This window comes from Chiloscyllium plagiosum, unplaced genomic scaffold, assembly GCF_037043375.1.
Source record: "Chiloscyllium plagiosum isolate Xiang-an unplaced genomic scaffold, Cpla_swu_hap1 HiC_scaffold_13, whole genome shotgun sequence".
Taxonomy (NCBI): Eukaryota; Metazoa; Chordata; class Chondrichthyes; order Orectolobiformes; family Hemiscylliidae; genus Chiloscyllium; species Chiloscyllium plagiosum.
The window spans coordinates 109,672,646-109,696,066 of record NW_028270151.1 but is presented as its reverse complement, the minus strand read 5'-3'; the positions used below and the strand labels follow the sequence as shown (position 1 = coordinate 109,696,066).

Genomic DNA, 23,421 nt, shown 5'->3' with positions numbered 1-23,421 from the left:
TAAAAAGTAAAATTCCAAGTCTGTTTCAGAATACCTGCTGAATCTGTGTTGTTCAGAGTGTTCCAGATGCTCAGAACTTTCTGAGTAAAATAGTGTTCACATTTTCACCTTGTATTATTTGCCAGTTACTTGAATGTAGTTACTAAAGATTGTGAAAGTGTTAACAATTCCTCTCTCTCTTTCTGCAAATTCAAGACCTTGGAACCAAATCTGCACCAGATCGAAATCACTGCTTCACCTTCTCAGCTCCAAGGATAATTATCTGTGCTTCAGTTAGCTCTCCACACAATAGAGGAATACATCTTAATTTATTAAGATCAAAGAAACAGACCTTCGGTCCAATTCGTCCGTGCCAACAAGGAATCCTAAACTAATGGATTCCCATTTAACATCTATTGGCCTGTATCCATCGAAACCCTTCCTATTCATGTACCCAATTGGAAGCCTTTTAAATGTTGTGATTTTTATCAGCCTCCACTACTTCATCTGGTAGCTCCTCCCATACACAACCACACTCAGCTTGAAAACGTTGCCACTTAGATCCCTTTTAAATCTTTGCCCTCTCAACTTCAACCCATGTGCTCTAGTTTTGGACCCATCTAACCTGAGGAAATAGGACTCCGGCTGCTCACCTTATCCACGCCCCTCGTGATTTTATAAATCTCCATGAAGTCACCTCTCAGTCTTTGACTCTCCAGAGAAAATAGCCCCAGCCTATTCAGCCTCTCCCTGTAGCCCAAATCCTCCAATCCTGGCAACGTTTTTGTAAATCTCGTCCAAACCTTTTCAAGTTTCACAACATCCTTCCCAGAACAGGGAAATTCAAACTGAAAACAGAATTCCAGAAGTGGCTTAATCAATGTCCTGTCCAGCCACAATATGACGTCCCAGCTTCTGTATTCAATGCATTGACCAATAACGGAAAGCGTTAATGGAGTCCCATTTGCCAGCGGTTCACCCTTATTCATCTAAAACCTTCCTCTTCATGTACCCAATCAAATGCCTTTTAAATGCTGCAATTGTACTATCCTCCACCCCTTCCTCTGACAATTCATTCCATACTTGCAATGCCATCAACATGAATAAGATGCCCCTTAGATCCCTTTTAAATCTTTTCCCTCTCACCTTAAGCCTGTACCATCTCGTTCTGGACCCACCGAACTTTGGAAAAAGTCCCTGACTGCTCACCTTATCCATGCCCTTCATGATTTTATAAGACCACCTCTCAGCCTCCAACTCTCCAGGGAAAATAGTCCCAGCCTATTCAGCCTTTCCCAATAGCTCAAACCGTCCAACCCTGGCAAAATGCTTGCAAATGTTTTCTGAACCCTTTCAAGTTTCTCAACATTATTCCAAGAACAGGGAGATTGGAACTGAAAACAGCATTCCAGAAGGGCCTTAATCAGTGCCCTGTCCAGCCACAATATGACGTCACAACAGCTGCATTCATTGCATTGACCAATAACGGGGAGCGTACTAAATGCTCCATTCACTCCGCTGCCGAACTGTGACTCGACTTTCAAGGAACTATGAACCTGCACTCCAAGGTCTCTCTGTTCAGCAATGTTCCCCAGGACTTTACCATTAAGTGTATAAGTCCTGCCCTGATTTGCCTTTCCAAAATACAACACCTCACATTTATCTCAGTTGAACTCCGTCTGCCATTCCTTGCTCCAATGGCCCATCTGATCAAGGTCCTGTTTTATTATGAACTAACCTTCTTCACTGTCCACTACACCTCCAATTTTGGTGTCTTCTGTAAATCTACTGACCATACCTCATATATTCACATTCAAGTCATTTATTTAAGGGCCCAATATCCATCCTTGCAGCACATTGCTGCTCACAGGCCACCAGTCCGCAAAGCAACCCTCCATCATCCTCTGTCTCCTACCTTCAAGGCAGTTTTGTCATGGCTTGCTCTCCCTACATTCCATGTTATCTAACCCTGCTAACCAGTTTGCTTTGTGGAACCTTGTTGAATGTCCATATAAACAACATTCACCGCCTGGCTTCATCAATTTTCTTTGTCACTTCAAAACACTCACTCAAGTTTGTGAGACACAATTGTGCATGTACAAAGCCACATTGACTCTTCCTGATCATTCCTTACCTTTCCAAATAGATGGATATCATGTCCCTCAGAATCCCTTCCAACAACTTGCCTTCCACTGACTTCAGGCTCACTGTTCTCTTGTTCCCTGGCCTCTCCTTACCACCTTTTTAAAATAATGGCACCTCACCTGTCGCTATCAACGATACAAATACCTCAGGAGAGGCCCAACAATCACTTCTCTAGATTTCCAGAAAGTTCCAGGATACACCTGATCAGGTTCCAAGGCTTTATCCACCTTGATGCGATTTAAGACATCTAGTACCACCTCCTCTGTAACATGGACACTTTTCAAGTTATCCCTGTTTATTTTTCCAAACTCTCGAGCTTCCATACACTTCTCAAGTCAAAATGAAGTGAATTATTTGCATATCTTTTGCACCCATTGTGGTTCCACAGACAGCCTTGTTGACCTTTAAGGGGTCCTATTCTCTGGGCCAGTTAATCTTTTGTCTGTGATATATTTGTTTAATCTCTTTGGATTCTATTCCAGGACATCCCAGAAAGGCCTACTTCACGGACCGTAATTTTCCTCTGACTTGATCAACAATGCCCTCCAACACATACCCTCCACTTCCCGCACCTCTGCCTTTACCCATCCCCTCCAGCCATATTAAAGAATATAACCCTGCGGTCTTCACCTTCCACCCCACTAACCTCCAGATACAGCGCATCAACCTCGGTTATTTCTGCTACCTAAAGTCAGACCCCATCACCAGAGACATATTTCCCTCCCCAACCCTATCTGTGTTCTGCAGAGACCATTCCCGCTGCACCTCCCATGTTCGATCCACACCCTCCCACCAACCCACGCTCCACACCCTTGACCCACCCTTGCCACCATGGGAAATGTAAAGCGTGCGGCCACACCTCCCTCTGACATCTGTCCAAGACCACAAAAGGATCTTTTCACATCAGGCAGAGATTTGCCTGCACATCCCAAAACCTCATATACTGCATCTGGACACAATGGGAAACTTAACGTGGTTCATCCAACTAACCTACACATCTTTGGACTGTGGGAGGAAACTGGAACACCAGAAGGAAATCCTCACAGACACTGTGGAGAACGTGCCAACTTGAACACAGACAGTCGCCTGAGGCTGTAATCAAACCCAAGTCCCTGGTGCTGAGGAAGCAGCGCTAACCACTGAGCCTCAATACTGTGGTATCTTTGGTGCTGATGCGCTGCCCTACTGATACCTCTGTTACGCACCCTGCCTCATTTCCTAACAGGCAGTGATGACGGAGTGAAATTATCGCTAGACAGTTAATCCAGAGACCCAGATAACGTTCTGGGGACCTGGGTTTGAATCCCATCACGGCAGATTTTGGAACGTGAATTCAATAAATATCTGGAAACAATAATCTAGTGACTACAAGGAATCCATTGTCAATTGTTGGGAAAACCAATGTGGTTCGCTCACGACCTTTAGGGAAGGAAAATGCCATCCTTACCTGGTCTGGTCTGCATGGGACTCCAGACCTATAGCAACGTGGTTGGCTCATAACTGCCCTCTGGGTAAACGCAGCAATAAATGCTGGCCGAGCCAGTGACAGCCTCATCTTGTGAATGAATAAAGAAAACAGATCAGGTTTTGTTCCTTCTCTAGTCGGTACATCCTACAAACTGAATCTGAAATGTTCTCGTACACACTGAACAAATACCTTTCCATCCAAGCCCTCAACACTACAGCACTCCGAGGCCATGTTGGTAAAGTTAAAACCCCTTATCATTGCATCCATATTATTCTTACAGATAACTGAGGTCTCCTGGTAAAATTGTGTCTCAATTCCCCGCCGACTATTGAGAGAGAGTCTATAACACAATCCCATTAAGATGGTCATCCCTTTCTTATTTCTCAGTACCAACCAATAAATTGCCTGGATGTACTCCCAGGAACATCCTCCTGAAACCCAGCCATAATGTTATCCCTAATCAAAAACATCTCTCTGTTGGCACCTTTCTATCCTTGCTATAGCATCTATACCCTGGAACATTAAGCTGCTAGTCCAATCCATCCCTGAGTAATTGCTATAATATCCCAGTGCCATGTTCAAAACCATACCCTGTGCCCACCTGCCTGACCTGTCAGGTATCTTGCACTGAAATAAATGCAGTGCAACTGGTCCGTCGCACCTCATTCTGTGGCTTGCTCTTGCCTGCCTTGACATTCTGATTGGTGAACACTACCAGCCTCAGGCCCACCTCTTTTCTCACTATCTGTTTGGGATTACCCCGACTCAGGTTTAATGCCTCCCGAGTGGCACTAGCAAATCTCCCTGCTCATCAGGACCCCATACCTTCCCCTTCCTATGCCATTGGTACCAATATACAATGTCCTCCCACTGGTTATTTTCCCTTTTGAGAATATTCTTCTCCCTCTGTGAGACATCCTTGACACTGGCACCAGGGCAGCACCACCCCATTCTGATGTCTCACTGTCAGCTGCAGAAATGGCAGACTGTGCCCCTGACTAGAGAGTCCCCTATCACTATTGATCGTGTCGAACTGGATATTCCTCACATTATGTTAGAAGCCAGTCTCAGTACCAGTAACTTGGCTGTCAGTGTTACATTCCCCTGAGAGTCTATTACCAACTACATTTTCCAAAACAGTATACTTGTCTGAGATGGGGAGAGCCACAGGAGACTCCCGTCTGAATCACACCCAGAAGGTGTATGGATGATGTCATTCAGGAACAACAAGCAGAAGGTGCTGGGAAAGCTCAGCAGGTCTGGCAGCATCTGGGAACAGAAATCTGTCCAGTGGCCCTTCCTCAGATCCGATGGGAGCTGGGAAAATTAGAATCTTGACAGCATGGAAACAGGTATTCGACCCAAAATGTCCACAGAGTCCATCCGAAGGGTATCCCACCCAGACCCATTCCCCTACCCTACTACTGTATATTTCTCCTAACTAATGCACCTAACCTACACATCCCTGAATATTATGGGAAATTTAGCTTGGCCAATTCAACTAACCTGCAGATCTTTGTATTGCAGGAGATAGGTGTTAAAGTGTAAATAACAGGGAGGGACAGAACCCAAAGAGAGACTGGAACATTTGGAAAGAAAAATGAGTGGATTACGATCTGGCTGGGAGGGTGCATAGCTGTTAATGGAGGGGGACAGGAACCTGTGTCTGGCAGCATCTTAGTGGAGGTGGCCGAAATGACAACTGATGATCTACGTTCTGCTGCAAAAACAGACCCCGAGCATCCAGCTGCCTGCCACTTTAAACACACGAGCCTGTTCCCTGGCCAACATCTCTATCTCATGCTTACTGCTGTGTCCCAGTGAAGCCAGAACATACCAAATGGCCCCATATTTCGAGGACTGCAATTTCCCCTCTCATGTGGTCAATACCATCCAATGTATCTCCTCCACGTCCTGCACCTCTGCCTTTGAAACCCACATCTCCAACTGCAGCAAGGAGAGAACCCCTCCTCCACCAAGTCCTTACCTTCCACCCAGATACAACACATCATCTTCTATCATTTCCACCAGCTATAATCAGACTGCACCACCAGATTCTTCAGGGGTTTGATCGAATAAATACTGATGTGTCTGAGGGTAAATACTGAGGAGGGGGGGGGGGGGGGGGGGTCTGAAACAGATTCTGAGCCAGTCACAGAATCAAGGGTTCTGCTTTGGGTTCATCAAGTTTAAGGCAACACAGACACGGGTAAGGGGTTTCAGTAGCAATGGAGCCGAGATGAGGAGGAGATACGCAACGGTTTAAAGATTGGAATTCCTGGTGTTTGGGATTGTGTAGATGTCTAATCAGAAGGTCAGCTTCGCGTCAGATATAACAGCAGTATTGTGATGAGTCTAGTTCTGCTGCATAGTTCCCAGTGAGAGGGAGAGGCTCAGCAGTTAGGGAAAGGAACTTGTTAGGCTACGGGTTTAACCATTACAATGTTTTATTGGAGGAAACTGCACCTAATCGAGTAGTGGGAGCGTGGTAAGCAGTTTGATAACTGAGTAACAGTGGAGTAATGGAGAGGGATGATGGGGAGGGAGAGCTGGGCATCGTCAGTGTACATGTGAAACCCAACATGGTACTTTTGCACAATGTCATCTCCTGGCAGTATGTAGGTGTGATACAGAAGGGGCCAAGGATAGATCCACGGGGGACACCAAATGCAAGGAATTCAGAAAGGAAAGGGAAAGTGGAGATGGAGCAGCATTTTCCAACAACCGTGAGGTCAAATGTCAGTTTTTCACAGAATGGGTGAGAAGGACCATAACCAGAAAAGATAGAACAAGAAACAATGTCTGTGAATCGGTGAGGGGGACTGATGAGGAGGAGGAGAAAAGAGAGTTGGAAAGTCTATGGTTTAGTGAGATTAGGGTAAAGGGTCAAGATGAGCTCTGATAAGGCTTGACATGAGATGAGATTGGAGAAAGATGTAGGTTTGGACAAAAACCGGGAACACCACATGAAGCAGTTTGACTTAGTGGGCTAGTGGGAGGGAGAGAAGCATCAGATCGGATTATCTCAGTCTTAGTGACAGAGAAAATCCATGTGCTCCAAACTCTTGTTGTTGGAGGGGAGAGTGGAGGAGACAGGAGGATGGACAGTGTTTACAAAGAAACAAAACCTGGGTAAGTGATATTTAAAGTGAGTGAACAAACCTAATGTATTTAAATTTTATCCAAAATATTAAAACAAACGACTGAAGTCCTGGTTCGAATCCCATCTTGGCAGATGGTGGAATCTGAATTCAAGAAAAAATAACTGGAATTAGGAATCCCCTGAACTCCATGGAATCATTGTCAATGGCGAAAAACACCCTGCCAACCTGACAGTGACCCAGCAAGCTACTCACTGAAATAATCACTGCAAAGGAATGAAACTGGATGGACCACTCGGCATCTAACAAGGCACCAGAAAATACAACCACAGAACCAGCCCTCTCGATGGTGCAATGTCTTCCAGACGAACATCTGGATTTTGGTACCAAAATGTGCAGAGCTGTCTCACAGACCAATCAAGGAACAGCCTGACATACTCATACTCATGAAATCAACCCTTACAGACAATGACCAGACACCACCATCACAAGATATTGAGATTGTGGTGATGGAAAAGCGCAACAGGTCAGGCAGCATCCGAGGAGAAGGAGAATCGATGTTTCGAGCCTAAGCCGTTCATCAGCCTGACCTGCTGTGCTTTTCCAGCACCAGACTCTTGACTCTGATCTCCAGCATCTGCAGTCTTCACTTTCTCCTGAAATCTCTGGATATGTCCTGCCCCAACAGCAGGACAGACCAGGCAGAGGTCGTGGCACAGACAGGGAGGATTTGTCCTGGGAGTACTCAGCATTGACTCCGGACACCAGGAAATCTCATGGCTCCTGCTGATTACCACGTACCGTCCTCCCTTGGCTCATGGATCAGTTCTACTTCATGTTGAACAATATTTGAAGGAAGCACTGAGGAAGTAAAATGGTGTCAAACGTACTCCGGGTACAGGATTTCAATGTCCACAATCGAGACTAACTCTGCAACAGAATTACTGACTGAACTGGTCATGTCCTAAAGGACAAAGCTTTCCTTTTGGAGACACAAGTCTTGGCTTAAAGTTGAGAAAAACCTCCATTGTGTTGAGTGACACTATCACCGTTCTAATTGGAACAGACTTTGAAGAGATGTAGGATCTCAAACTGGGTATCTCTGAGGCACTGTGGGACATCACCAGTAGCAGAACTGTACTCCAGCACAATCTGAAATCTCATGGGTTTGCAAATCCCGCACTCACCCATCACAATGGACAGGAAAGGAGGGCATGCCATGAGCAGCACCAGGCAGACCTAAAAATGAAGTGCCAACCTGGTGAAGCTACCATACAGGACCATCTGCATTTCAAACAGCATCAGCAGCAAGCAACAGAGCTAAGTGATCCAACATCCAATGGAACAGATCGGAGCTCTGCAGTTCTGCCACACCCAGTTGTGAACGGTGATGGACAATTAAACAACTCACTGGAGGAAGCATCACAGAAATCCCCACCTTTACTGATCGAGGGGCCTCACACATCCATGCACCAGATAAGATGACAGCATTTGCAGCAATCTGCAGCCAGAAGTGTAAAGTGAGATGATCCATCTCAGCCTTCTCCAGTGGTTTCCAACATCACAGATGTGAGTTTTAAACTAGTTTGAATAACATCAAGAAATGCTTAAGTCGTGCAAAGGCTACGGGCCCTGCCAATATTCTGGCAATAATACTGATGGCTTGTGCTCCAGAACTTGCCACCAACCGAGCCAAGTACCACTCCAGCAGTGGCATCTACCGACAATGTAGAACATTGCCCAGGCATGTTCAACACAGGGCAATCCAACCCAGGCAATTTCCCTCTATCAGTCCACACTCGATGAGCAGTAAAGTGATGGAAAATGTCATCAACAGGGCTATCAAGCAGCAGCTGCTCAGCAACAGCCAACTGAGCGACACTCATTTTAGGCTCCACCAGGGCCACTCAGCTCCCGATTGTGTTACCGCCCTGATTCACAACCTGACGACCAACTGAATTCCAGAGGTAAGGTGACGGTGACAGCCCAGTCCCACTCCAAGATCACTATTTCTAGCTGATTCTACCCTTGTCTCAGCTCATATACTCTCATCCACCTTGTGTTATCTCCAGAATTCATTATCCAAACACACTCCTGCCAGCTTCCCACATTCAACCTCCCTGTAATCTCAAGAAAAACTAAATCTCTGCTGCCCAAGTGCTCCCTTGTACCAAAACATGTTGATCCATCAAAAGGCTCCTATTCATAATCAACAACATAGAGCCACAGAGATATACAGCATGGAAACAGACCCTTCAATCCAACCCGTCCATGCCGACCAGATATTCCAACCCAATGTAGTCTCATCTGCCAGCATCTGGCCCACATCCCTCAATTTAAAATTCTCATTCTTGATTTAATTCCTGGTTGTGATCATCCCTAGCTCGCCGCATCACACACACTTGAAGACCTCGACAACCCAGTGTGTTCGAAACACCCAATGATCTGTTCATTCATTATTTCACCTGTGTGGCTGCTTTTACAGTTGCCAAAGCAACATTTTCTGAAATTCGCAGCCAAAACCTCACAGGTCTGCTTTCCTCCTTTAAGACATTCCTCAAAGCCTGTTTATTTGGCAATGCTTTTGGTCACCTGACCTAACATCATCAGTCTCTGACCTTATGCCTAAAGTTCCCACTAAATTTTTGTGAAATTATAAGCAGGATAATAAAACTACAAACTGTTCTTGATTTGGACATTACCTTCAAATCATCACTGTTGCTGTAATTAATACTCTGTAATGTCTCTTACCCTACCACATTGTGGGAGCACCTTCACCACACAAACTGCAGCTGTACAAGAAAGTCAAACATCACCCTCTCCCCAGGCAACAGGGATTTGGCATTAATCACTGGTATCTGTGGAAGGAGAAACACAGTCGATGTTTCAGGGAGTGCAAAACGGATTACAGGTAATGAAAACGGTGCAGAATTTGATAGTCAGAAATGGAAGGAAAATGCATTTGCTTATTGGAAAAAAAGAATTCTCGACTGTGAAAGATTTTCCAGAAAAAAATTAATAAGCAGCACATGGTCAGGGGCTGGGCGGCAGTGAAAAATTAACTTACAAAAATGTCTGTAAAAATAATAGTAAAATACTAAACAGACCAAATATACACGCATTGTTCGAGACTGAGGAAGCTGGATATTGATAAAGTGGTCATGAGGGATCCCAGAGATGAAGCAGAGCAGTATAAGCTGTTATGATCCCACACAGAGATGTATAGCACCAACACAGACCCTTCGGTCTAACTCATCCACGCCAACCAGGTATCCAAACCTAATCTATTCCCATTTGCCAGCACTTGGCCCATATCCCTGTAAATGCTTCCTAATCATATCATGTGTCTATTTAGATGCATTTAACATGTTTTAATTGTACTAGCCTCCACCACTTCCTCTGGCAGCTCATTCCACCCACTGCATGAAAGAGTTGCCCTTTAGGTCCCTTTGAAATTTTATCCGTTCACCCTAAAGCAATGCCCTCTACTTCTCGACACTCCTACTCCAGGGAAAACACCTTGTTCATTTACTCTATTCATGCCCCTCATGATTGTACAAACCTCCATAACATCACCACTCAGCCTATGGCACTCCAGGGAAAACAGTCCCAGCCTTTTATGTCTCACCCTACAGCTCAAATCCTCCAACCCTAACAACATCTTTGTAATTCTTTTTTAAACCTTTCAAGTTTCACAGAACCCTTCTGATAGGAGGCAGGCCAGAACTGCACACACTATTCCAAAAGTGGCCTAACAAATGTCCTGTACAGCAACATGACCTCCCACATCCTATACTCAATGCTCGAACCAATAAAGGAAAATATACTGAACACCTTCTTCAGCATCCTATCGACCTGCAACTTGACTTGCAAGGACTATGAACCTGCAATCCAAGGTCTCTTTGTTCTGCAAACATCTCCAGGGCCTTGCCATTCAGTGTATAATTCCTGCCCTGATTTGCTTTTCCAAAATGCAGCACGTCATTTATCTAAATTAAATCCCATCTGATCAATATCTTATTGTCATCTGAGGTAACCTTCTTCATTATCCACAATACCTCCAATTTTGTATGACCTGCAAACTCATTTACGATACCAAATCAGTTAAATGAATGACGAAACAAATCCAGAAATAAACATCCATTTCTCTGAGTTTGAATGTGCTCTGTGTAAATCCTGCCCAATGACTCTGTACCAGAGAAAGGCTGCACATGCGCCTGGCTGCACCTTGCCCCCTACAAAGCTGGCGGCTCCGCACGTGTCCAGTGAATTCTTGCCCCGAATAAAGATGGTGGCGGTCACTCATGCCTGCAGCCACACTGAGGCAATTCCCCGTTTACTGAAAACACGAGACTGAAACGTTCAACTTTGTGTGTTCCGATTTGCACATTTTGTTTGTAAAACCTCTCCGCTCATACAGAATCGCTCTCACCTCCTGCGGTTCCACAGACAGCCTTGATGATTTTTGCGGGTACCTATTCTCTGCCTGGTTACTCGTTTGTCCTTAGTGTATTTGTACAATCCCTGTGGATTCTCCTTAAACCTATTTCCAAAAGCTATCTCATGTCCCCTTTTCACCCTCATGGTTTACCTCCTACTGCCCCTACACTCCTCTAGGGATTCACACAAACACAGCTCTCTGTACCTGCCATATGCCTCCTTCATTTTCTTGACCAGGTCCACAATTTCTTTCGTCAGGCAGCATTCTTTACACCTACCAGCCTTGGCCTTAACAGGAACATACTGTCTATATACTCTCATTGTCGCAGGCCTATGGAGGCAATGGCAGATGAGGACAGAGAAGCAATCATTCTCAGTAAAGAGGTAATGCTGGGAAAGATAACAGCCTAAAGGTACATGGGTCTCCTGGCCCTGATGAAATGCATCCCAGGGACTAAAGGAGATGGTGGGGAGGGAAGGGGCGGGGGGTAAATAACAAATAGATCTTGTGAAAATTCACTAAAATTTGTTGGATTCTGGGATGGTTTTGACAGAATGGAAGCTCAAATGTGGTGCCACTATTTTACAAAATGTTAGCTTAACTTCTGTTGTGGAGAAAATGCTTGAACCTCAAGGAAGTAGTGGTGAGATATCTGGGTAGAAACTGTCTCATTGAGCAGACAAAGCATGGATTCATGAAAGACATGTCACGTTTAATGCATTTACTGGACTTATTTGAGGTTACGATGAGTGCGTTGGACAAGGGGGACTCGGTGGATGTGGTGTACTTGGATGTCCAGAAGGCATTCGATAAGTTGCCACATAAAAGGCTGCTGAATAAGGTAAAGATGCACAGCATTGTGGGTAATGTATTATCATTGATACTGGATCGGGGTTAACCAACAAAAAGAAAAGAATGGGGATAAATGTGAGTTTGGATCAGTGTTGGCACTACAACTGTTTACAACTTACACAAATGTTTTGGAGTTGAGGACCAAGTGTACGGTGTCAGAGTTCACATTTGATACAAAGATGAGGTAGAACAATGTCTGCAGAGGCCACTGTAAGTCTGCACAGGGATACAGATCAGTTACGTGAGTGGGTAAGGATCTGGCAGATGGAGTTCAATGTTGAGATGTGAGTCCATCCATTTTGGTCGGACTAACAGCAAACTGGATGATGAAATGGTGACAATGTGCACTATGCTTCTGTACAGAGGGAGTTGGGTGTCTTTGTGCATGAATCACAGGAAGTTGGTTTGCAGGTGCAGCAGGTAATTAAGGCAGTGAAGGGAATATTGTCCTTCATTGCTAGAGGGATGGTTATGCTGCAGCTGTACAGGGTGCTGGGGAGGCCACACCTGGAGTACTGGGTACAGGTTTGGTCTCCTTACTTCAGTAAGGATGTATTGGCATTGGAGGGAGTACAGAGGAGGTTTACTAGTTTGAGTCAGGAGTTGAGAGGATTGGTGTATGTGGAGAGATTGAGAAAACTGGTTCTATAGTCATTGTAATTTAGAAGAATGGGAGGTTGGATAGGAAACAATAAAATTATGAAGGGAGTAGATAAGACAGAAGCAGGGAGGCTATTTCCACTGGGGGTGAGTCAAACTACAGAGCATTACCTCAAAATAAGGGGGAGCAGATTTAGGACTGAGTTCAGGAGACGCTTCTTCAGCTAAAGGGTTGTGAATCTGTGGAAATCCCTGCCGAGTGCAGCATTTGACCTTATCAACTTGAATGCCTTTAAGGCAAAAGGTAGATTTGTGAAGAGGAAAAGAATTAAGGGTTATGGTGAGAGATCAGGAAAGAGGAGCTGAGGCCATGAAAAGATCAGTCCTGATCTTATTGAATGGTAGAGCAGGCTTGAGGGGCCAGATGAAAGTTCTTGCCTTGTGCCATCAAAATTGGCCTTTGTCCAATTCAGAACCTTAACTTTTAGATCTGGTATATTATTTTCTGTAACTATTTTAAAACTTGTAGAATTATCAGAGATTCCGAACAGTGTGGAAGCAGGTCATTCAGCCCATCACATTGATACTGACCAGGAGAGCCTCCTAACCTCCCCCTATAACATTGCATTTCCCAGGGCCAGCCAACCTACACATCCCTGAACATTATGGGCAATTCAGCCTGGATAATCCACCCAACTCTTATTTATATAATTCCTCTCCAGCCACAGAACGCTCCCTATCTCATGTCCTCCAGTTTCTCAAATCTCTGCAATATGTGCCTTTCTTTAGTTCCAGCCTTGAGGATACCCTCATTCACTCTGATTGGTTGGAAGACAAACTGGTACGGCCTGGTCCTCCAGGACTGCCCTCTGCCTCCTATTGGCCTGCACTGACATCAATCATCAGGGCCCATTGTGAGGCGAGTGGTGGGATCCTGCCTCTCTCTGCCCTGGGATGAGCTACAACATTCACAGTCAATGGGGCAGTATCACAGAGCACGGGCTGGGGCTATTCAGCCCATTTGGGATGTACCCTCTCCCTGTGGAGATGCTGAAAATCTGTCCCAAGTCCCCTCCCATGTGCCCATAGCCCCCCAGATCTTCCCTTAAAAAGTAAAATTCCAAGACTGTTTATGAATAACTGCTGAGTCTGTGTCCAGCTGCCATTCAGACTGTTCCAGATACTCAGAACTTACTGAATAAAATAATGTTCACATTATTTGCCAATTACCTGAAAATAGTTACTAAAATTGTGACATTGTTAACATTTCCACTCTCTCTGCAGATTAGATATCCTAGAAACAAATTTGCACCTGGTCAAAATCACTGCTTAACCTTCTCAGTTCCAAGGACAATTATCTGTGCTTCTGCTAGCTCTCTACAAAAGAGGAAAACATCTTATTTTCATTTATTAGTGTCATAGAGATGTACAGCACAGAAACAGACCTTTGGTCCAATTTGTCCATGCCAAATAGGAATCCTCAACAAATGGAGCCCCATTTGCCAGCTATTGGTCACTATCATTGGAAACTCTTCCTCTTCATGTACCCAATCGGATGCCTTTCAAATGTTGTAATTGTATTAGCTTCCACTATTTCACACATTCCACACATACACCACACACAGCTTGAAAACTTTTGCCCCTTAGATCCGTTTTTAATCTTTGCCCTCTCAACCTAAGCCCATGTGATCTTATTTTGATCCCACCTAACTGGGGGGAAAGGACCCTGGCTGTTCACCTTATCCATGCCCTTCATGATTTTATAAATCTCCATGAAGTCACCTCCCAGTCTTTGACTCTCCAGGGAAATTAACTCTGGCCTATTCAGCCTCTCCCTGTAGTCCAAATCCTCCAACCCTAGCAAAGTCTTTGTAAATCTTGTCTGAACTCTTTCAAGATTCACAACATCCTTTCCAGAACAGGGAATTTCGAACTTAAAACATAATTCCTGAAATGGCTTACTCAATGTCCTGTCCAACCACAATTTCACGTCCCAGCTTCTGTACTCAATGCATTGACCAATAAATATAAGCATACCAAACCCCACCTTCACTAGTCTGCCTAACTGCGACTCTACTTTCAAGGAACAATGAACATGCACTCCATGGTCTCTATGTTCAGCAACATTCCCAAGGACTTTACCATTAAGTGTACAAGTCCTGCTCTGATTTGCCTTTCCAAAATCCAACAGCTTACATTTGTCTAAATTGAACCCAGTCTGCCATTCCTGGCTCCAGTGGCCCATCTGGTCAAGATACTGTTGCATTCTGAACTTGTCCACTTCTTCATTGTCCACTACACCTCCAATTTTGGTGTCTTGTGTGAACCCACTGACCATATTTCATATTCACATCCAAGTCATTTATTTAAGGACCCAATATCCATTCCTGCAGGACAATGCTGCTCACAGGCCTCCAGTCCGCAAAGCAACCCTCCATCACCACCCTCTGCCTGATACCTTCAAGCCAGTTTTGTATCCAAATGGGTCGTTCTCCCGCCATTTCATGTTGTTATCTAACCTTGCTAACCAGTCTGCTTTGTGGAACATTGTTCAGTGTCCATATAGACAACGTCCACAGTCTGCCTTCATCAATCATCTTTGTCACATCTTCAAAAAAACTCAATCAAGTTAGAGAGAGAGAATTTCCCACACATAAAGCCATGTTAACTATCCCTAATCAATCCTCGTCTTTCCAAATACATGTAAATCCTGTCCCTCAGAATCCCTTCCAACAACTTACCTACCACTGACGTTAGGCTGACTGTTCTCTTGTTCCCTAGCCTTTCCCTACCACCTTTTTTAAATAATGGCACCCATCTTCCAGCATCTCACCTGTCACAAACAATGATATAAATACTTCAGGGAGGGGCACTGCCATCACCTTCCTAGCTTTCCAACAATTTCTGGGATACACCTGATCAGGTCCCAGGGATTTATCCACCTTGCTACTGTTTAAGACATCCAGTACTTCATCCTCTGTAATATAGACACTTTTCAAGTGATTACTATTTATTTCTCCAAACTCGCTAGAATAGAATAGCATAGTATTTCTCCCACTTCCTGTTGTTCCATAGATGGCCTTGTTGATCTTTCACAGGTCCTATTCTCTGTCTGGTTATTATTTTATCCTTAATGTATTTGTAGAATTTCTTTGGATTCTCCTTAAACTATTTCCTAGAGATATTTCAAGTCCCCTTTTTGCTCTCCTGATTACCCTCGAGTATATTACTGTAAAAACGTGATCCTGTGCTCCCAATTCCTCCGCCTCTGCCATATCTGCTCCCAGGAGAAGCAGTTCCACTCCAGGACATCCCAGAAAGGTTTCCTATTTCAAGTACCACATTTCCCTTCCACGTGATCAACAATGCGCTCCAACGCATATCCTCCACTTCCCGTACCTCCGCCTTCCCCCCACCCCTCCAACCACAATAAGAATATAACCCCCCAGTCCTCACCTGCCACCCACTAATCTCCATTAACCTCTGCTATGTCCGCTACCTACAGTCAGACCCCACCACCAGGGATATATCTCCCTCCCCAGTCCTTTCTATCTTCCGCAGAGACCATGGGAAATTTGGTGCTGATGTGCTGCCCCATGGATACCTCAGTCACTCACCCTGCCAAATGGCCTAGTGAGATTATCACTAGATGGATAATCCAGACACCCAGATAACATTCTGGGGCCCAGGGTTTGTATCCCATCACGGCAGAGAGTGGAATATGAATTCTATAAAAATTTGGAATTAAGAATCTATTAAAGACTCATGAATCCATTGTTGATTATTGCGAAACAAAATCTCATCAGATTCGCTAATATCCTTCAGGGAAGGAATCTGTCATCCTTACCTGATCTGGCACACATGTGACTCCAGACCCACAGCAATGTGGTTGACTCTTTACTGCCCTTTGGGCCCAGCCAGTGACACCCTCATCCTGTGAATGAATAACAAAGAAGGTCAAGTCTTGTACACAACCATACTATTCTTACAGAGAAGTGATCTCTTAGTAAATTTGCTTCTCAACTCCCCGCTGACTATTGGGGAAGGGGGGTCAATAATACCATCCCAATAAGGAGATCATCCCTTTCTTATTTCTCAGTTCCACCTGTATCACCTGCCTGGATGTACTCCCAGGAATACCCTCTTGAAGCCTAGCTGTAATGTTATCCCTAATCAAAAATATCTCTCCCCTTGCTCTGTTGCCCCCTTTCTATCTTTGCTATAGCATCTATACACTGGAACATGAAGCTGCTGGTCCTATCCATCCCTGAGTCATGCCTCTGTAATTGCTATAATATCCCAGTGCCATGTTCAAAACCATACCCTGAGCTCCTCTGCCCGACCTATCGGGCCTCCTACATTGAAATAAATGCAGTGTAACTGCTCATTCTGTGCCTTGCCCTTGTGTGCCTTGACTGTTTGATGTCTGAACTGTACCAGCGTCAGGCTTAGCTCTTCCTCACTCTCTCTCTGGGTTTACCCATATTCCTTCACTGGTTTCATGCCTCCTGAATAGCACTAGCAACTGTTCCCTTCCAGTGCAGGTACAATCCATCCTTCTGATGGAGGTCAATTCTACCCCACAAGAGATTCCAATGATCCAATAATGTGAACTCTTCTATTCCTGTCATTGATACCAATAAACAACAGCCTCCCCTCAAAATGGTTATTCTCCCCTTTAAGAATATTCTGCTCCCTCTCTGAGACATCCTTATACAAAAATTACACATTCGAATAATAAACCTTACACTCATCAGGTCATCATAAAAGGATTACATGACACATTGAAGGTTTGGGGAGACCTTTTGCGAGAATGCGATGATTCAAAGGAGAATTTTTAAGCAGCAAATGGGATTGATCTGGAACACAATACTCACACACACAATGCGAATATCCAGGTCCTGATATACTGAGTAATTCAATCAGAGTTTAGCAGAATATTTACTAAGATTACCATCTGAATGTCCACCTGTAATATCCTGTAATACAAGTTTATAAAATCTGTCACTATCAGTTCAAGTTAGAAACCCACACCATTCCCTCCTTGTGGCCCAGGATTACTGTACATATTACCCTTGATGACATCAGCAGTCAACTCAGGGGGAAATTTGTGGGTTTCTAGGAGATTCCAACTTGAGATCTCATGTGACTGAACACAGCAGTTCTTTCACACGTTGGAGAAAATGATCCAAGCGTCAGTGAGATATGGGGATCAAGAATTACTTTATTTTCTTTCATTCCGTGCTGCCGCTCTGCCTCATCAATTAGACATGGGTGTGAAAGGCTAATGCCTAACGATGGGCAAGTTGTCTCCATCCTGACCAATGGGTAGGAGGATCCTTGCAATCACTCCAAAGCGTATCCCTAAAAAGGTAGCAACGCTGCCTGCTTCCCACTGCCCAGTGCTCCCAGTAAATGTTTGGAAGAATGGGAAGGGGGGATATCTCCTAGAAAAGGCATAACTGTAAAAATGTCTAGGAGGATTATGAAAAGAGAGAGATGCACAGGAGAAGGGGGCAACAAGTTGCCCGATAGGGCGTAACTTGGAAAAGTGGGAAGTTGCTCAGTTTGGAGGAGATAATAAAAGAACAAAGTACTATTTAAATGGTGGAAACTGTAGAAAGCTGCATCGCAAAGGGACCAGGGGTAATTGTTCAGGAAACACAGAAAGCTACCACACAGTTACAACAGGGAATCAGGAAGGGGAATGGAATGTTTTGTTTCAAAGGTTTTTAGTATTAGAGTTTGGAATATATACCTGAGAGTAACGTGTGGAAGTGCTGGTGAGACAACCATATCTGCAGTAATGAGAACAGTTTTGGTCCCTTTAGATAAGGAAATATGTCACTTTATTGGAGGCATTTCAGGGAAGATTCAATGAGATGATCCCTGATTTGAAGGCATTATCTTTTAAATAAAGGCTGAAAAGGTTGGGACTCTACTCACTGGATTTTGGAGAAAGAGAGGTGGTCTCATTGAGACAGATGGGATTCTTTAGGGGTTTGACAGGATAAATACAGAGAGGATGTGTCTGAGGGTAAATACTGAGAGGGGAGTCTGAAACCAGATTCTGAGTCACGAAATCAAGGGTTCTGTTTTGGATTCAAGGTTAAGGCGACACAGACAGGGGTAACGGGTTTCAGTGGCAATGGAACTGGGGTGAGGTGGAGAAAAGCAACGTTTAAGAGACTGGAATTCCTGGTGTTGTGATTGTGTGGATGTCTGATCAGAAGGTCATCTTCGGGTCAGATATAACAGCAATATTGTGAAGAATGTAGTTCTGTCTCAGAGAGTTCCCAGTGAGAGGGAGGGGCTCAGCAGAAAGGTAAAGGTAAGGCAATGGGTTTAACCGTGACAATGTTTCATTGGAGGAAATTGCAGCTAATCGAGTAGTGGGAATGTGATAAGCAGTTTGATAACTGAGTAACAGTGGAGTAATGGAGAGGGATGATGGGGAGGGAGAGCTGGGCATCGTCAGTGTACATGTCAAACCTAACACAGTGTTTTTGGACGATATCACCTCCTGGCACTATGTACGTGAGATACAGGAGAGACCAAGGATAGATCGTTGAGGGACACCAAATGCAAGGAATTCAGAAAGGAAATGGAGAGTGGAGATGGAGCAGGATTTTCCAACAACGGTGAGGTCAAATATTAGTTTTTCACAGAATGGGAGAGAAGGACATAACCAGAAAAGACCAACAGGCAGAACAAGGAACAATATCTATGAATTGGCGAGGGGGGGTGATGAGGCGGCAGCGGAGGAAAGAGTGTTGGAAAGTGAGTTTAGTGAGATTAGAGTAAAGGGTCAAGTTATGCTCTGATAAGGCTTGACAAGAGACTGGAGAAAGATGTAGGTTTAGGACAAAAACCAGGAACATCACCTGAGGCAGTTTGGCTCAGTGGGCTAGTGGGAGGAAGAGAAACAGCAGATCGGATTATCTCAGTCTCAGTGACAGAGAAACTCCATGTGCTCCTCACTCATTGTTGGAGGGGAGGATGGAGGAGACAGGATGATGGACAGTGTTTCACAAAGAAACAAAACCAGGGTTAGTGATATTTAAAATGAGTGAACAAACCTGATGTATTTAGCTTTTATCCAGATTATTAAAACAAACGATTGAAGTCCTGGTTCGAATCCCGTCTTGGCAGATGATGGAATCTGAATTCAAGAGAAAAAACAACGTATTAGGAATCTCCTGATCTCCATGAAACCATTGTCAATGGCGAAATAAATCCTGCCAACCTGTCAGCGGCCCAGCCAGCTACTCACTGTACTAATCACTGCAAAGTCTCAACACAGGAATGAAACTGGATGGACCAGTTGGCAACTAACAAGGCACCAGAAATTACAACCACAGAATCAGCCCTCTCGATGGTGCAACGTCCTCCTCACTAACATATGGTTTTTGATGCCAAAATGTGGACAGCTGTCTCACAGACTAGTCAAGGAACAGCCTGACATAGTCATACTCACAGAATCATCCCTTACAGACAATGACCGGACACCACCATCACCATCCCTAGATATCGAGACTGTGGTGCTGGAAAAGCACAACAGTCAGGCAGCATCCGAGGAGCAGGAGAATCGACGTTTGGAGCCTAAGCCCTTCATCAGCCTGACCTGCTGTGCTTTTCCAGCACCAGACTCTTGATTCTGATCTCCAGCATCTGCAGTGTTCCCTTTCTCCTGAAATCTCTGGATATATCCTGTCCCACCGGCAGGACAGACCAGGCAGAGGTGGTGGCACAGTGGTGTACAGACAGGGAGGATTTGCCCTAGGAGTACACAGCATTGACTCCGGAGACCAGGATGTCTCATGGCTCCTGCTGATTACCATGTACTGTACTGGCTGATGAATCACTTCTCCTTCATGTTGAACAACATTTGGAGGAAGCACTCAGGCAATAAAATGGTGTCAAACGTACTCTGGGTACAGGATTTCAATGTCCACAATCGAGACTAGCTCTGCAACAGAATTACTGACTGAGCTGGCCAGGTCCTAAAGGACATAGCTGCTCAACTGAGTCTGCAGCGGATGGTGAGGGAACCAACAAGAGGGAACAACATACTTGATCTCATTGTTATGAATTGACCAGCTGCAGATACATCTGTCCATGACAGTATCAGTAAGAGCGACCATCACACATTCCTTTGGAGACAAAGTCTTGGCTTAAAGTTGAGAAAAACCTCCATTGTGTTGAGTGACACTATCACCGTTCTAATGGGGACAGACTTTGAACAGATGTAGGATCTCAAACTGGATATCTCTGAGGCACTGTGGGACATCAACAGCAGTAGAACTGTACTCCAGCACAATCTGTAATCTCATGGGTTTGCAAATCCCGGTCTCACCCATCACAATGGACAGGAAAGGAGGGCATGCCATGAGCAGCACCAGGCAGACTTAAAACTGAAGTGCCAACCTGGTGAAGCTATCAAACGGAACTACTTGCATATCAAACAGCATCAGCAGCAAGCAACAGAGCTAAGTGATCCTACATCCAATGGATCAGATCGGAACTCTGCAGTTCTGCCACACCCAGTTGTGAATGGTGATGGACAATTAAACAACTCACTGGAGGAAGCATCACAGAAATCCCCACCTTTACTGATGGAGGGGCCTCACACATCCATGCACCAGATAAGATGACAGCATCTGCAGCAATCTTCAGCCAGAAGTGCAAAGTGGGATGATCCATCTCAGCCTTCTCCAGTGGTTTCTAAGCCAGATCGATTCAGTTTGAATAACATCAAGAAATGGTAAAGTAGTGCAAAGGCTACGGGTCCTGCTAACATTCTGGCAATAATACTGATGGCTTGTGCTCCAGAACTTGCCACCCACCAAGCCACGTACCGCTCCAGCACTGGCATCTACCAACAATGTGGAACATTGCCCAGGGATGTTCAACACAACAACACAGGGCAATCCAACCCAGGCAATTTCCCTCTGTCAGTCCACACTCGATCAGCAGTCAAGTGATGGAAAATGTCATCTACAGGGCTACCAAGCAGCAGCTGCTCAGCAACAGCCAGCTGAGCGACACTCATTTTAGGCTCCACCACGGCAACTCGGGTCCCGATTGTGGTACCGCCCTGATTCACAATCTGGCAACCAGCTGAATCCCAGAGGTGAGGAGAGAGTGACAGCTCAGTCCCACTCCAAGACCACTAATTCGAGCTGATTCCACCCTCCTCTCAGCTCATATACTGAAACTCTCATCCATCGTGTGTTATCTCCAGACTTCGTTTTCCAAACACACTCAGGGCCAGCTTCCCACATTCAACCTCCCTGTAATCTCAAGAAAGTCTTAATCGCTGCTTGTTGATTCATCAAAAGGCTCCTAATTAGAATCAACAGCATACAGCCATAGAGATGTACAGCAAGAAAACAGACCCTTCGGTTCAACCCATCCATGCCGACCAGATACCCCAACCCAATCTAGTCTCACCTGCCAGCACCTGGCCAATATCCCTCAATTTAAAATTCTCACACTTGATTTACTTCCTGGCTGTGATAATCCCTAAGGTATTATCCCTACTGCGAATCCTCTACAAGGATGCCTGCCTTGAAGAGGTTTTCCTCCTCTCTCTACAAGAATCTCAGGGAGTCTCTCTCCCACTGCAACTCCCAGGTCATTTCCTCTGCCCTGAAGCTCTTCAACCACGTCCTGAAACAAACCCGCTACTACAGCCACTTTGGTTACTTGTCTGACCTGCCCAGCTCCTTTTCCACCTATCCACTCCACCCTCTCCTCCCTGACCTATCACCTTCATCTCGTCCCCCACTGACCTATTGTACTCTATGCTACTCTATCCCCACCCCCACCCTCCTCTAGCTTATCTCTCCACGCTTCAGGCTCTCTGCCTTTATTCCTGATGAAGGGCTTTTGCCCGAAACGTCGATTTCGAAGCACCTCGGATGCTGCCTGAATTGCTGTGCTCTTCCAGCACCACTGATCCAGAATGTGATAATCCCTAGCTCCCTGCACCACACACACTTTGAGACCTTGACAACCCATTTTCTTCGAGACTCCCAACCATTTGTTAATTCATTACTTCACCTGTGTGGCTATTTCTACATTTGCTGAAGCAGCATGATCTGAAATTCGCAGCCAAAACCTCACAGGTCTGCTTTCCATCTTTAAGACATCCCTCAAAACCTGCTTTTTGGCAATGCTTTTGGCAATATCTCCATCTCTGGCCTTATGTCTAAAGTTCTCAATAGTATTTTTGTGAAATTATAAGCATGATAATAAAAACTGTTGTTGATTTGGACATTATTCATTCAGCAACAGTGATGATTTGAAAATAACCTATAATGCCACTTACCCAACCACACTGTGAGAGCACCTTCACCACACAAACTGCAGCTGTACAAGAAAGTCAAACATCATCCTCTCCGCAGGTATCAGGGCTTTGGCATTAATCACTGCTATCTGTGGAAGGAGAAACACAGTTGATGTTTCAGGGAATGCAAAATGCATTACAGGGAATGAAAATGGTGCAGAATTTGATAGTCAGAAATGGAAGGAAAATACACTTTCTTATTGGAAAAAAGAATTCTTGACTGTCAAAAATATTTTAGAAAATAATCTGATAATAGAGCAGTACATGGTCAGGGGCTGGGCCGCAGTGAAAAACTAATTTACAAAGCGTCTATAAAAGTAACAATACAGTCGTAAACAGAGCAAAAAAAAAAACCATGGTTCGAGACTGAGGAAGCTAGATATTGACAAAGTGGTGATGAGGGAGCCCAGAGGTGAATCAGAGCTGTATTGGCTGCTATGATCCCAATAACTCTAAACTGGAGAAACTCTGCACATGCGCCTGG

The 23,421-nt window shown here is 44.8% G+C and overlaps 1 long non-coding RNA gene across 1 annotated transcript in view; it reads right to left on the bottom strand.

Annotated features, from left to right (window-relative positions):
* Positions 1-23,027, bottom strand: part of LOC122547481 (uncharacterized) — a 32,967-nt gene extending 9,940 nt beyond the window's left edge. Inside the window, exons 1-4 of the long non-coding RNA XR_015759066.1 lie at positions 22,920-23,027; positions 19,666-19,748; positions 17,464-17,565; positions 16,434-16,520 (exon numbers count right to left, since the gene is read on the bottom strand). This is a non-coding gene — a long non-coding RNA (uncharacterized LOC122547481). The remainder of the gene's footprint in view (positions 1-16,433; positions 16,521-17,463; positions 17,566-19,665; positions 19,749-22,919) is intronic.
* Between the last annotated feature and the right edge of the window lie 394 nt (positions 23,028-23,421).